The sequence below is a fragment of the Schistocerca serialis genome, chromosome 2 (genome assembly GCF_023864345.2).
Source record: "Schistocerca serialis cubense isolate TAMUIC-IGC-003099 chromosome 2, iqSchSeri2.2, whole genome shotgun sequence".
In the NCBI taxonomy this organism is placed as follows: Eukaryota; Metazoa; Arthropoda; class Insecta; order Orthoptera; family Acrididae; genus Schistocerca; species Schistocerca serialis.
The window spans coordinates 559,982,287-559,999,241 of NC_064639.1; positions in this window are offsets into that span (position 1 = coordinate 559,982,287).

Consider the following 16,955-nt stretch of genomic DNA (forward strand, 5'->3'; position numbering starts at 1 on the left):
ATACAATTCAGAGAGTAACAATTTCAAATGCCTATTAGGCCTATTAAAACAGTTTCATGTTAGGATATACAAATACTTTCACATTTCACTCGTGTGCTCCGGTTTCTCTAGCGTGAGATAGAAAAGTAGTAGTGGTACGAAATTTTTATATAAAATTGGAATCGTCATATTCTTCCATATAATTTGTGTGAGCCCGCGTTTCTTCTCCTTCCTCGTTCTAACAAACAATCTTATCCCCACTAATTCTGTAACTACTCCTGCCATTGTCCAAAAGTTGTTGTTGTTGTTGTTGTGGTCTTCAGTCCTGAGACTGGTTTGATGCAGCTCTCCATGCTACTCTATCATGTGCAAGTTTCTTCATCTCCCAGTACCTACTGCAACCTACATCCTTCTGAATCTGCTTAGTGTATTCATCTCTTGGTCTCCCTCTACGATTTTTACCCTCCACGCTGCCCTCCAATGCTAAATTTGTGATCCCTTGACGCCTCAAAACATGTCCTACCAACCGATCCCTTCTTCTAGTCAAGTTGTGCCACAAACTTCTCTTCTCCCCAATCCTATTCAATACCTCCTCATTAGTTACGTGATCTACCCACCTTATCTTCAGCATTCTTCTGTAGCACCACATTTCGAAAGCTTCTATTCTCTTCTTGTTCAAACTAGTTATCGTCCATGTTTCACTTCCATACATGGCTACACTCCATACAAACACTTTCAGAAACGGCTTCCTGACACTTAAATCTATACTCGATGTTAACAAATTTCACTTCTTCAGAAACGATTTCCTTGCCATTGCCAGTCTACATTTTATATCCTCTCTACTTCGACCATCATCAGTTATTTTAGTCCCTAAATAGCAAAACTCCTTTACTACTTTAAGTGTCTCATTTCCTAATCTAATTCCCTCAGCATCACCAGATTTAATTTGACTACATTCCATTATCCTCGTTTTGCTTTTGTTGATGTTCATCTTATATCCTCCTTTCAAGACACTGTCCATTCCGTTCAACTGCTCTTCCAAGTCCTTTGCTGTCTCTGATAGAATTACAATGTCATCGGCAAACCTCAAAGTTTTTACTTCTTCTCCATGAATTTTAATACCTACTCCGAATTTTTCTTTTGTTTCATTTACTGCATGCTCAATATACAGATTGAATAACATCGGGGAGAGGCTACAACCCTGTCTCACTCCTTTCCCAACCACTGCTCCCCTTTCATGCCCCTCGACTCTTATAACTGCCATCTGGTTTCTGTACAAATTGTAAATAGCCTTCCGCTCCCTGTATTTTACCCCTGCCACCTTCAGAATTTGAAAGAGAGTATTCTAGTTAACATTGTCAAAAGCTTTCTCTAAGTCTACAAATGCTAGAAACGTAGGTTTGCCTTTTCTTAATCTTTCTTCTAAGATAAGTCGTAAGGTTAGTATTTGTTGTGTGTAGACAAGACAGCCTAGACACAATGAGAGGAAGCCGAAAGGCACGCGCTAAGCCAAAGTAGGGTGCGTGAGGTCTGAAACAGGATATGTAATGAATCCTATAAAGAAAAGTACGTAGCTTCTGGAATACTTAACTTTAATCCATCCTTTTGGTACATCTGAAGATTGTGGCGATACAAGTGAGACTCTTTAGATACATGCAATGTTACAAATGGCGCCTTGCTAGGTCGTAGCCATTGACTTAGCTGAAGGCTATTCTAACTATTGGCTCGGCTAATGAGCAATGCTTCGTCCATGTAGTCGCTAGCAAAGTCGTCCGTACAACTGGGGCGAGTGCTAGTCCGTATCTCGAGACCTGCCTTGTGGTGGCGCTCGGTCTGCGATCACACAGTGGCGACACGCGGGTCCGACATGTACTAATGGACCGCGGCCGATTTAAAACTACCACCTAGCAAGTGTGGTGTCTGGCGGTGACACCACAGTATTGCCTCACGTGTTCCAACATTTCTACGGAATCCAAACTGATCTTGCCCGAGTGCCGCTTCTACCAGTTTTTCCATTCGTCTGTAAAGAATTCGCGTTAGTATTTTGCAGCTGTGACTTATTAAACTGATAGTTCGGTAATTTTCACATCTGTGAACACCTGCTTTCTTTGGGATTGGAATTATTATATTCTTCTTGAAGTCTGAGGGTATTTCGCCTGTCTCATACATCTTGCTCACCAGATGGTAGAGTTTTGTCATGACTGGCTCTCCCAAGGCCATCAGTAGTTCTAATGGAATGTTGTCTACTCCCGGGGCCTTGTTTCGACTCAGGTCTTTCAGTGCTCTGTCAAACTCTTCACGCAGTATCTTATCTCCCATTTCGTCTTCATCTACATCCTCTTCCATTTCCATAATATTGTCCTCAAGTACATCGCCCTTGTATAGACTCTCTATATACTCCTTCCACCTTTCTGCTTTCCCTTCTTTGCTTAGAACTGGGTTTCCATCTGAGCTCTTGATATTCATACAAGTGGTTCTCTTCTCTCCAAAGGTCTCTTTAATTTTCCTGTAGGCAGTATCTATCTTACCCCTAGTGAGACAGGCCTCTACATCCTTTCATTTGTCCTCTAGCCATCCCTGCTTAGCCATTTTGCACTTCCTGTCGATCTCATTTTTGAGACGTTTGTATTCCTTTTTGCCTGCTTCATTTACTGCATTTTTATATTTTCTCCTTTCATTAATTAAATTCAATATTGCTTCTGTTACCCAAGGATTTCTATTAGGTCTTTTTACCTACTTGATCGTCTGCTGCCTTCACTACTTCATCCCTCAGAGCTACCCATTCTTCTTCTACTGTATTTCTTTCCCCCATTCCTGTCAATTGTTCCCTTATGCTCTCCCTGAAACTCTCTACAACTTCTGGTTCTTTCAGTTTATCCAGGTCCCATCTCCTTAAATTCTCACCTTTTTGCAGTTTCTTCAGTTTCAATCTTCAGTTCATAACCAATAGATTGTGGTCAGAATCCACATCTGCCCCTCGAAATGTCTTACAATTTAAAACCCGGTTCCTAAATCTCTGTCTTACCATTATATAATCTATCTGATACCTTTTAGTATCTCCAGGATTCTTCCAGGTATACACCTTCTTTTATGATTCTTGAACCAAGTGTTAGCTATGATTAAGTTATGCTCTGTGCAAAATTCTACAAGGCGGCTTCCTCTTTCATTTCTTCCCCCCAATCCATATTGACCTACTAATGTTTCCTTCTCTCCCTTTTCCTTCTGACGAATTCTAGTCATCCATGACTATTACATTTTCGTCTCCCTTCACTACCTGAATAATTTCTTTTATCTCGTCATACATTTCATCAATTTCTTTATCATCTGCAGAGCTAGTTGGCATATAAACTTGTACTACTGTAGTAGGCATGGGCTTTGTGTCTATCTTGGCCACAATAATGCGTTCACTATGTTGTTTGTAGTAGCTAACCCGCACTCCTATTTTTTTATTCATTATTAAACCTACTCCTGCCTTACCCCTATTTGATTTTGTATTTATAACCCTGTAATCACCTGACCAAAAGTCTTGTTCCTCCTGCCACCGAACTTCACTAATTCCCACTATATCTAACTTTAACCTATCCATTTTCCTTTTTAAATTTTCTAACCTACCAGCCCGATTAAGGGATCTGACATTCCACGCTCCGATCCGTAGAACGCCAGTTTTCTTTCTCCTGATAACGACGTCCTCTTGAGTAGTCCCCGCCCGGAGATCCGAATGGGGGACTATTTTACCTCCGGAATATTTTACCCAAGAGGACGCCATCATCATTTAATCATACAGTAAAGCTGCATGTCCTCGGGAAAAATTACGGCTGTAGTTTCCCCTTGCTTTCAGCCGTTCGCAGTACCAGCACAGCAAGGCCGTTTTGGTTAATGTTACAAGGCCAGATCAGTCAATAATCCAGACTGTTGCCCCTGCAACTACTGAAAAGGCTGCTGCCCCTCTCCAGGAACCAGATGTTTGTCTGGCCTCTCAACAGATACCCCTCCGTTGTGGTTGCACATACGGTACGGCCATCTGTATCGCTGAGGCACGCAAGCCTCCCCACCAACGGCAAGGTCCATGGTTCATAACCACGCCAGAATCACCGGCTTAGCTACCCCGCATTATTTCTCCTGTTAGATGTTATTATGTGTTCGTACAAAGCGTTTTCCGCGGTATTCCGAGAAAGAACTTAAGCGGCTGCCAACCCGGGACTGTACAACTGGCCCTTAGTAGTACAGTGACGTGGCAAAAAATTTCTGGTAAAATTTCGTTTTCTTCGATACGCCGAGAAGATAATACGTAATCCTTCTTTCCTGTTATTCCTGTTAGTCGTTTTTTCACTCTGGTAGTCTGAACCTATAGATTTTGCTAGTAATTACAGCAACGCTTATCATTCGCACACCGAATCAACCACATAAACAAACAGCGATTGACATTCAATCGTTGGAGTTTATTCGGCTCAGTTCGTATGGCGGCCGCCCCGATAGCTGAGTTGCATAAAAAAAAAAGTGGTCAGCGCGACATAATGCCGTGCAAAGGAGCCCGGGTTCGGTTCCCGGCTGGGTTGGAGATTTTCACACCTCAGGGACTGGGTGTTGTGTTGTTGTGTTGTCATAATCATCATCATCTCATCCTCATCGACTCGGAAGTCGCCGAAGTAGCTTCATCTGAAAATACTTGCACCAGGAGGCCCTAGCCACACGACATTTCACTTCAGTTCGTATAGCCCTGTCCCCTTTTGTCTGCGGGAAATTTATTTTTTAGATGTGACGTGGATTCCCTTGGCTGACACATCACGTACACTATGCACACATTCAAAAATCAATTTATGATTCGTTCACAAATCAACTAGGAATGTGTTAAAAAATGAAAAGCGGTACGTTTTGAAATCATATGAATAATCGACAGACCAACGTGCGTTTGATGCTAGGCGGTTTGTGAAACAAGGTTTCTTTCTTCAATAAAAGATTGCCACTCGGTGAAAATACCCTGGTTAGCCACCCCGCCCTCCTCCTTAGATCCAGGACTAGATGTGGAATATGTCGGCTATAATGACATGTACATGAATTGTTGATTATAGATATATTACAAAATACTGTCGATGTTACAATATTACGGAGCGTAACAGCACTTGTACATCCAAAAATAAGTCATTTTTGAGCTTCACTGAAATCTGTTACTAACTGCTTGTGTAGTAGTAACGGTTAGTGACCTGATGATAGATGGCATCGTATTGCCGAAACGTTTCTTCACAAAAAGGACTGGCAATTAAAGGTGACAGAAGACGAAAAGTTTCAATTTATAAATTGCTAAACTATCAGCATTCGCAAAAATCTTAAATAACAGCGTTATACCAAAAATCGTTTCCCGTTTTATGTTGCGAATGTTTGCCATTTAGATATGCCTTCTCCATGATCGCGCTTAGTGGAAAGTGAATATCTTATCATTACATAATTGCGTGATTAAAATGCCAAAGGGTATGTTTCTGACAGCGCTCCAAACAGAAAAAAATTGAACTCGGTTTTGAAACGTCACACATAAATCGTACCTCCCAAATTAATGTTGTTGTGGTCTTCAGTCCAGAGACTGGTTTGATGCAGCTCTCCATGCTACTCCATCCTGTGCAAGCTTCACCATATTCCAGTACCAACCTACATCCTTCTTAATCTGCTTAGTGTATTCATCTCTTGGTCTCCCTGTCAGATTTTTATCCTCCAAGCTGTCCTCCAATACTAAATTTGTGACCCCTTGATGCCTCAGAACGTGTCCTATCAAACGATCCCTTCTTCTAGTCAAGTTGTGCCACAAATTTCTCTTCTCCCCAATTCTATTCAGTACCTCCTCATTAGTTATGTGATCTACCCATCTAATCTTCAGCATTCTTCTGTAGCACCGCATTTCGAAAGCCTCTGTTCTCTTCTCGTCCAAACTGTTTAACGTCCATGTTTCACTTCCATACAAATACTTTCAGAAACGCCTTCCTGACACGTAAATCTACACTCGAAGCTAACAAATTTCTCTTCTTCAGAAACGCTTTCCTTGCCATAGCCTGTCTACATATTATATCCTCTCTGCTTCGACCATCGTCAGTTATTTTGCTCCCCAAATAGCAAAACTCGTCTACTACTTTAAATGTCTCATTTCCTAATCTAATTCTCTCAACATCACCCGATTTAATTCGACTACATTCCATTATCCTCGTTTTGCATTTGTTGATGTTCATCTTATATCCTCCTTTCAAGACACTGTCCATTCCGTTCAACTGCTCTTCCAGGTCCTTTGCTGTCTCTGATAGAATTACAATGTCATCGGCAAAGCTCAAAGTATTTATTTGTTCTCCATGGATTTTAATTCCTACTCCGAATTTTTATTTTGTTTCCTTTACTGCTTGCTCAATATACAGATTGAATGACATCGGGGACAGGTTACAACCCTGTCTCACTCCCTTCCCAACCACTGCTTCCCTTTCATGCCCTTCGACAAATTAATATACATGACGAAATGATGCATCAGCGGCAAACCGTAAAGGGAGCAAAAAGAGCACGACAAGGGAGAGAGTGAGCCTCAAGTTGGTTACCACTTCCCTTTTTTTTTGTTTTCTGTGTGTGGAGGCAGCAGCTGCGGCCGCGGGTCGGAGCACCTGCTGTGGCGCGTGCCCGCTGTGTCCGCACCTGCCTGCATCCGGGCACGGCCGACGGCCTACCAGCATACCGCCGTCTGGCGTCTCTGCAGCTTCCTGCGAGGTTCTCGCACCGTGTGCGAATGTGGCTGATGCTGCACCTGATCGGCGAGGAGACACTGCACTGCGAGACAACGTGCCATATACCGGCTGTTGCAAGAAAACAGCGTCTTGTCAGCCAACCCCTTTCGCAATACTACAGGAGGTAGCAATGGAGAAGAAACGCAATGATGGCTTTCGATGTGAACATTAACAACGGCGGACAGTCAACACCGCACTGTCGGAACTCGGCGTGATGGTGGCGCTCATCCCCGGAAGAACGATGCCTCCTGGAATATGAGAGTCGCTCCCTGCAACCACGAAGACAGGGGCACCAGTATTGACAGATTTAACTACAAAGCACTTTGCGGTGCACAAAGAACGGTCTTGGCTCGCCAACGTATCGGAGAGCTGTCAAATCTGGCACGCAAAGTAAAATTTGTGGTACTACTGTTTATAATGGTAAAAACAGCAATGAAACCAGTTTTGATAGTAGTAGATACGGTAGAGTATTAAAGGTTGGTTCCACAACCCCCCACCCTCACTCATTTTTTTTAAAATTTTTTTTATTCAATATTTCTGTCTGATTGGATGCATCACGCAGCAAATTCCATCCTCGTACCGAACTCATCCCAGAGTATCAATTGCACGCAACGTTGTCAGTTATTTGTTGGCTACATTCCAGTCTTCCTCCACAGTTTCCGCCCTCTAAACCTCCCTGAAGTTATTCCCTGGTGTCTTCATACATGTTCAGTCCCTTCTGACCGTGTTATCCATTTGTTATTTTCTTCGCCGCTTCTGAGAAGCACCTCCTCATTCCTTCTCTTATCACTCCACCTGATTTTCAGCATTCTTCTGTAGTATTAAATTTCTTTTGTTAGAAACTTTCCGTGTCTCCAGGCCTGTTACAAGCATACCTTGTCCCCTTCTTTGGATTTTTGAGTAGTCAAAGCAGCCTTTCGTGAAACGAAAGACAAGATACTCGAATTAAGAGAGCAATTGGAGTTACATTGTAAAACGTAGAGGAGAGAACGAGTAGGTGGAAAGAGTACATTGGAAGCCTTTGTGAGGGAAGGAATTTTCCGTTGATGTGGCAGATGAAGAAATGTGAGCCGATATAGAATACAACAGGCATCCAGTATTAGAATCAGAGTTTGAGAAAGCTTTCGAAGAGTTGCGATCAAATTGTTCAGACGGGATTCCTATCTCTTCGAAATTTCTAAAATTATTAAGGAAGTGGAAATGAGACTATAATTCAAGTTGATGCGTAGAATGCACGAGACTGGAGGCACACCGTCGGACTTTTGGAAAAATATCTTCCACCGAATCTCAAAGATATTAAGTACAGGTAGGTGCGAGAATTGTTGCCCCATCATCTTAACTTCATGCATCCACGTAGCTAACAAGAAAAAATATACAGAACAATGGAAAACCTACTGAGGATATGTTAGATGACAATAAATTGGATTTTCGGAAAGATAACGGCACCAGGGAGGCTGTTCTGGCATTGCGATTGACAATATAAGTTAGACTTAAGAAAAATAAATACACGGTCATATAATTTGTCGAGTTACTAAAGGCGCTTGTCTTATTACTACATGAGAAAATTCGTGAATAAGTGCATGATCGTTATGAATATGTTTTGATTTGATGATAGCAGTAGCCAAAATGATGTTATAAGTAAATTCATATATTTTTTGTCCATAAAACCGTCTCGATCGCTTAATATATACACTATGTGATCAAAAGTATCCGAACACCTGGCTGAAAATGACTTAAATGTTCGTGGCGCCCTCCATCGGAAATGCTGGAATTCAGTGTGGTGTTGGCCCACCCTTAGCCCTGATGACAGCTTCCACTCTCGAAGGCACACGTTCAATCAGGTGCTGGAAGGTTTCTTGGGGAATGACACCCATTCTTCACGGAGTGCTGCACTGAGGAGAGGTATCGATGTCGGTCGGTGAGGCCTGGCACGAAGTCGGCGTCCCAAAACATCAGAAAGGTGTCCCATAGGATTCTGGTCAGGACTCTAAGCAGACCAGTCCACTGCAGGGACCTTATTGTCGTGTAACCACTCCACCACAGGCCGTGCATTATGAACAGGCGCTCGATCTTGTTGAAAGATGCAAACGCCATCTACGAATTGCTCTTCGACAGTGGGAAGCAAGAAGGTGCTTAAAACATCAATGTAGGCCCGTGCTGTGATAGTGCCACGACCACACCATAACACCACCACCTCCGAATTTTACTGTTTGTACTACACACGCTGGCAGATGACGTTCACAGGGCATCCGCCATACCCACACCCTGCCATCGAATCTCCACATTGTGTACCGTGGTTCGTCACTCCACACAACGTTTTTCCATTGTTCATTCGTCCAATATTTACGCTCCTTACACCAAGCAAGGCATCGTTTGGCATTTACCGACGTGACGTGTGGCTTTTGAGCAGTCGCTCGACCATGAAATCCAAGTTTTCTCACGTCCAGCCTAACTGTCATAGTACCTGCAGTGGATACTGATGCAGTTTGGAATTCCTGTGGTGATGGTCTGGATATATGTCTGCCTATTACACGTTTCGACCCACTTTAACCTTCGACGGTCTCAATCATTCAACAGACGAGATCGGCCTGTACGTTTTTGTGCTGTACGTGCTCCTTCACGTTTCCAGTTCACTATCATATCGGAAACAGCGGACTTAGGGATCTTTAGGAATGTGGAAATCTCGCGTACACGTGTATGACACAAGTGACACCCAATGACCTGACCACGTTCCAAGTCCGTGAGTTCCGCGGAGCGCTCCATTCTGCTCTCTCACGATGTCTGATGACTAATAAGTCGCTGATACGGAGTACCTAGCAGTAGGTGGCAGCAGAATGCCCCTAATATGAAAAACGTATGTTTTTGATGGTGTTGGTTCAAATGGTTCAAATGGCTCTGAGCACTATGGGACTCAACTGCTGAGGTCATTAGTACCCTAGAACTTAGAACTAGTTAAACCTAACTAACCTAAGGACATCCCATAGGATTCAGGTCAGGACTCTATGCAGACCAGTCCACTGCAGGATTCGAACCTGCGACTGTAGCGGTCTTGCGGTTCCAGACTGCAACGCCTTTAACCGCACGGCCACTTCGGCCGGCTGTTTTTGATGGTGTCCGGATACTTTGAATCACATAGTGTATGTTTAGTTATGACATAGTTTCTGCTACTATCATGATCAACCCAGAACTGGGGATTTGTAAAAGAACATTATCAGTTAAGATTGCCTCCTAACGTAATAGGAATCGGAAATTTTAATGACGACTATAGATCTTACCCAAGCGCAACGAAAAATTCATAGATAAGTTCCTACCAACCACTGACGAAATTTATGCTGAATAGACTGCTCTGAAGAAGGTAAGTCCTAACTGCATTAACCAGCAAACTGCATCATTCGAGTTATCTTACAGCTGTAAATACCACGGAAAACAGCAGAAGACTGCATAGCGAAACAAACGAAAAACAGTTAAAACAGATTAATTACCATGACAAAAACTCAGTTCTGGTGCAAACATAAACAGCTACATTATTGTAAATTGAAACTAAGGAAAAGACGAACGCAAATTTTTGTAGAAAGGTCTCCTTGTTTTCTAAAAGATTATTTACAGGTTCACTATCCCACGTGGTCTATTAAAATTCATCACAGTATCACACAGTATCATCAATGATGTAGTTAAAAATGACTTAAAAATAATGCAATGAAGCGTCCTTCCCACTTTTAGCTGAGACAGACTAGTTTAAAGGAGACCAATGGTCATGAATGTTGATTACTATTACACTGGCGGAAAAAATCTGCAATACCAAAAAATAATTAATATACAGTAAAGATATTTCGGAAATACATTTGTCTAGGTAACATAGTTAAGTGATTAAAACTGCAACATCACAGGTTAATGTAAGCGCAAGCCATTGCAAATGTGCCATGCTGGTACCGTCTATTAACAACCCGTGTAACCCACATAATGCTGAATGCAAGAGTGCAAACGTGCATCAATTGTGTTGTAAGGTGTCGGACGTCAGTTTGTGGGATGAATTTCCATGCCCTTTGCACTTTGTCGCTCAATACAGGGACGGTTAAAGCTGTTAGTGATTGATGCAGCCCTTGTCGCCCCGATGCCCAATATGTTCTCTGTTAGACGCAGATCTGATGATCGAGCAGTCGAAAACAACAAGTCCACACTCTGTAGAGCATGTTGGGTTACAACAGCGGTATGTGAGCGAGCGTCATTCTGTTGGAAAACACCCACTGGAATGCTTTACATGAATGGCAACACTATAGGTTGAATCACAAGACTGGCGCACACGTTTACAGTTAACGTGCTTGGATAACGAAAGTGTTCCTGCTGTCATACGAAAGCGCACCCTAGACCATTTAGCTCCAGTTGTAGGTTCAGCGTGTCCAGCATGCAGACAGGGTGGCTTCTGGCCCCAACTGACCTCCTTCTAAGCAACACACGGCCATCACTGACAGAGGCAGAACCAGCCTTGATCAGAAAACACAGCAGACCTCCACCCAACCTCCAATGAGCTCTCGCTTGACAACACTAAATTCGCAAAAGGCGGTGTCTTGGAGCCAGTAACATGCACCCTGCAGGGTGTATGGCTCTGACCTGTCCTTGAAGTAACCGATTTGTAACAGTCTATTGTGTCACTGTTGTGCCAACTGCCACTGAAATTACAGTTAAAGATGCAGTACGGTGAGACAGAGCCAGGCACCGAAAACGATTGTCTTCCCTCTAGACAGCGCCACGTTGCCGTCTGGAGCCCAGTCTTGTTGCGACAGCACATTCTCGAGACCACCGCTGCCAGTAATCTTTCTGCAGTATCATAGAAGTAACATCCGGCTCCTCATAGCCCTGTTATACGACCTCGTCCAAAATCAGTGAGGTGTTGATTATGGCGTCTTCGTCGTCTTAAGCGCATTCTTGACTAACATCAACTCACTAGTCCAGTCGCAAAGGTAACTAAGTGCATGTCGTCGTATAATATGCAATTGCAGACACAGTACATCGATCTCGTGAGGCACAAGGTTCTTATAACGAAGCACGAACGTCAGTCAACAGATGGCACTAGGCACAGAATGTTAACTGCGCTTTGTAGTTGCTACTTGCGACTCTTAAACCTGGTTTACATGACAACATTGGGTTGCGCCACTCGTTGCGTGGAATGAGCTGCACTCTAGTGGTTTCATATATGACTGTAGACACAGCGACACCAGTATACACTTCAGTTTCGTCGTTTTGTTGGTTCCTGAGTCGTGTCTGAAATGAAAGTTTAGGCAGCTGCATGTCTCACGAATTGTGATGGAGTTAAATGTTGTTGCGTGGCATCGCTGCATAAGAAAAAAAATAAGAAACGTGTATCGATTCGTGACTGGATGAAGAAAAGACGTCAACTCGGTTGCTCAGCATCCTTGCTGAGATAATTTCTAACCGAAGATCCAAGAAGTTCTTTTAATTATCTTAGAAAGTCACCAGCACTGTTCACGTTTCTTCTAAATGAAGTTAATTATGAGATAAGGAATAAAGGTACTGTAATGCATGAAGCACTGCCGCCAGAACTGAAATACATATCACATTGCGTGCATTAAAATCAAGAACATATTGTTCAAATGGCTCTGAGCACTATGGGACTTAACTTCTGAGGACATTAGTCCCCTAGAACTTAGAACTACTTAAACCTAGCTAATCTAAAGACATCACACACATCCCTGCCCAAGGCAGGATTCGAACCTGCGACCGTAGCGGTCTCGCGGTTCCTGACTGAAGCGCCTAGAAGCGCTCGGCCACACCGGTCGGCACAATCGAGAACACTCGGCATGCTATAAGATACGGTTGTAATTGTTCATGACGCTATTTCATTAACGCCAATAATTATTAACATTAACAGTAATAATTATTAACATTAGCAACAATAAATAGTCGAAGCCGGCTCCATTAAGAAAAGAACGGTTTGCAAGCTACTCTCTTCAAGACAGATCCTTCCAGTGGCAATATTTCAAAATTCTAACATATGTGCCGGCCGGTGTGGTCGTTCGGTTCTAGGCGCTTCAGTTTGGAACCGCGTGACTGCTACGGTCGCAGGTTCGAATCCTGCCTCAGGCATGCATGCGTGTGATGTCCTTAGGTTAGTTAGGTTTAAGTAGTTTTAAGTTCTAGGGGTCTGATGACCTCAGAAGTTAAGTCCCATAGTGCTCAGAGCCATTTGAACCATTCTAACATATGTGAATGGGGAGCACTGCAGCTACGTTTTAAATAGATGAATAGTGAATAAAGAATGCAGCTTCTTGAAGTTGTATAGCCTTCCCTCCTGTCAAGAATGTTCCTTAACAAAGAGTAGGCCAACACGAACGATGGGATTTTAGTCTTGTAGACGAGAGCATTGCCATGGCTAGAATTACGCTTGCTTGCATTTTCCTTAATTCCGTTGTATATATGCTCCTAACACAATAAATTTTACCCTGCAGCTCAGATATTGTCAAACCATCCATGTTGTGATCGAAATGACAGTCTCAGCGGAAGCAATATGTTGCTTATTTTTGTAATCATCATCACTGAAATCCCACAAACACCTATACAAAGCACAGATATCCAAAAAGCGAACATTATTCTCCGTTCCCTGCTTCATATTTCAGTTTGTCTACACTCTACGAACACACATAACCTCAAAACGCATGCAACTAGTATCGCCACAGTTGGAAGACGCCGAAAGTGTTAAGTTTCACCAACGAGTTGCGCAAACGCGCTGCGCGCATGCGCAGTGGCCGGTAACGCAGTTGCCTGCAACCTAGTGTCGTAGTGCAAACTAGGCTTAATGCTCCCGTGTGTTTAGAGCAAACTTGATTTGGATCCTCATAGTGGCGCCACGACAGCGAGGTCGGCGGGGATAACTAGATAGACCAAAGTAATGAGAATCAGCATCAATGAGACTAGCGGTAAATTGAACAGAAAAGTCTGTGACCAAGAAATAGACCAAGTTAAGGCATCCTGCTACTTGGAAGCAAAATAACGCACCGTGGACGGAGTAAAGAGGACACGAACGGCAAGTCAGAATAGGCAAAAAGGTTAGACTTGGCCAAAAGAATTCTACTGGTAGCACACAAAATCCACAAATGGAGGAAGAAAATTCGGAAAACGCACGTTTGGAGCACACGATTGCATGGCAGTGCGCCATGGACTGAGGAAACACCTGAAAAGAAAAGAATCAAGGCGTCTGAGACTTGGCGCTACAGTAGGGTGTTGAAAATTGGGCACACTAATAGGACAGGGAGTGAGAAGTTTCTCCACAGAATCAGCGAAGAAAAAACATACGGAAAGTACTGACAAGAGGAAGTAAAATGACTATAGGAAATGTTGTTAGACAAAAATGGTTCAAATGGCTCTGAGCAATATGGGACTTAACATCTGTGGTCATCAGTCCCCTAGAACTTAGAATTACTTAATCCTAACTAACCTAAGGACATCACACACATCCATGCCCGAGGCAGGATTCGAACCTGCGACCGTAGCAGTCGCGCGGTTCCGGACTGAGCGCCTGAACCGCTAGACCACCGCGGCCGGCGTTGTTAGACATCAGGGAATAAGTTCTATAGTGTTAGAGCGAGCTGTACAAGGTAAAAACTGTAGAAGACAGAGATTGTATTAACCTGATGCATAAGTTCGTAACGCTGTTGTTTGGAGTGTTGGTATTCCGGCTGCTGTGGGTTTATTTATCGATTGTCATTTTTAATTTGTGGTTCACTGCTGCTGTATTGTCACTTCGTCATTTGGAATTAGTGAGTGGAGCTGTGGACGCTAGAAAATGAAGTGCCAAGTGGAGAAATCGGAACATTTCAGATATATTCTTCTGTTTGAGTTCAGTAGAGGGTGCCAGCAGCGCCATGTATGGCTATAATTTCATTGGTCAGAGCATGGATAGAAAATGTTTTTCTCATTTTAAGGATAATCGTTTTGACATGTTCAGAAAGAACTTCAGGATTTAATGAAAAGGGTAGTGTACTGGAGAATGGCTCAAATGGTTCAAATGGCTCTAAGTACTATGGGACTTAACTTCTGAGGTCATCAGTCCCCTAGAACTTAGAACTACTTAAACCTAACTAACCTAAGGACATCACAAACATCCATGTCCGAGGCAGGATTCGAACCTGCGACCGTAGCGGTCGCGCGGTTCCGGCTGTAGCGCCTAGAACCGCTCGGCCACCCCGGACGGCACTGGAGAATGAGCAAATGTGATGAATGGACTGGGTTCATTTCACCATCATGTGACATTTCCATGCAGGGGACAAGGTTAAAAAATCGGATGGACGGGTACCCTACGCTCTAAGCCATAATCACAAAAATCTGCCGTAAGTGCACCTCTCTATATGCTCATCATCAACTGGCTCGTGAACAACACCGACCATTCATGTCCCGCATCGTTACTGGTGACGAGAAAGGATGTCTTTATGCTAACCTAGGGAAAAGAAAAGAGTGTTTGAGCCCAGACAACGCAGCAATTACCCGTACAAAGACCTGCGCGTATCCACAAAAGATAATGTCATGCATCTGGTGGAGCAGCGAGGTGTGATGTGCCAAGAATTGCTTCCTCGAGGTGTAACCATCACTGCTGACATTTACTGTCAACAACTGAGACGTCTTGCAGACTTAATACAAAAGCAACGACTAGGAAGACCGCGTGAAGTGATGCTACTCCACGATAACGCGCGACTGCATTACGCTAGACTGACAAGAAACAGTATACAGGAGTTGGGTTGGAAAGTCATTCCGCACCGTCCTTATTCGCCTGATCATGCGTCCTCAGATTTTCACCTCTTCCGGTCTCTATCGAACGACCTTCAAGGAAATTTCTTTCCGAACATGGCTCGACGAGTTCTTCGCCTTAAAACTACGTGACTTCTTTAGTCGTTGAATGGAAGAGTTACGCCAGCGTTCGCAGACTCCTTGCATACGTCTGAAGAAAACGCAAAATAACTAAGTTAAGGCAAGCAATTCAAAAGCAGTCTTGTGCAGTCTCTCTTTATAAATGCCAAGCATTGTGAATACACCATCTGACTGGAAACAGGAACAGTACCATTTTCTTAGCCCAGTCTTGATCCTCATGTTTTCAGTGTTCTCATCCATTTAATAAACTCATTTCATGTATGGATTTGTTATATGGCAACCTTTTTACAAAAAACTGTAGTGTAACTTGTCTAGTATTCCATTATGCATATTCAACGAGCAAATTAAATCACTAACGCTGCATGAAAACTGCAAGCAATAACAACAACTGCCGATGACTGCAAATCTAATTAATTATACATATCCTTCCACTTGGTACAATGAAGGAGATTTTAGTTACAGCAGCATTGTGGCTTTTAGCTCGCTGGCGAAAGGCAAAATTCTCTTAGAGGAAAGATACTAGCTGTAAAGATGTTTTCTGTTGAAAGCCAGCCTTAGGCAGGTAAAGCACAGGAGAGAGCAGTCCGCCGACCCAACGAAGAGGGAGTGCAGAGTGGGCACAAGTAGCATGCTGCAAAGCTTCATTGTGTACGAAGCAAAAGGATTTCTTTTTAGCAGTGGTAAATGTCTGGAAGACAGGAGAGAACATGGTAACAGCCAATAGTCCCAAAAGGAGGCCAGCTGGAATGTTTGTTCACAATGTAGCAGCAACTTCAGTGATTGGCTGCAACTTGAAATCTGTTACATATTAGGGCAGATTTCTGCCGTTTTCCCCATGCCAAGCGAGAAATGTAACTCACTTGTTTACAACAACAAAATCCGTAAGAGTAGGGAATTTGTTTCACCTGTTCTTTAAGTTATCATTGATCGCAATCTGCAAGGTCTGTTGCAATTAGTAGGTGAAATCCTGATGCTGGCAGAAACCATGTAAGTTTTCCGGATAAAAGAGAGAGGACGCTTCTCCTTAGGTCACTGCAGATGATAATTTTCGAGAGGATGCCAAAAGAAGCACTTGCTCCATATCACAGCAGAGAGCTTCACATCAAGATGTCTCCGATTTAGAGCAGACATCAGAGGCTGGGTTGTACCTAGAATTATCGGCCACTACTGCAACCATTTTCTGCTCTCACGCATCTTTAGAGTTGGAAGCATGGACCGTATTTGCATTCAGCAAGACGAGGCGATTGCGAAGTTAGTCATTTCTGTTTTGCTCTTCTAATTGCCCATAGTTACCTAATTGCACCACGCGCTTGTGCAGTACTGGTGTTAGTTCAAACTTTTCTGGGAACT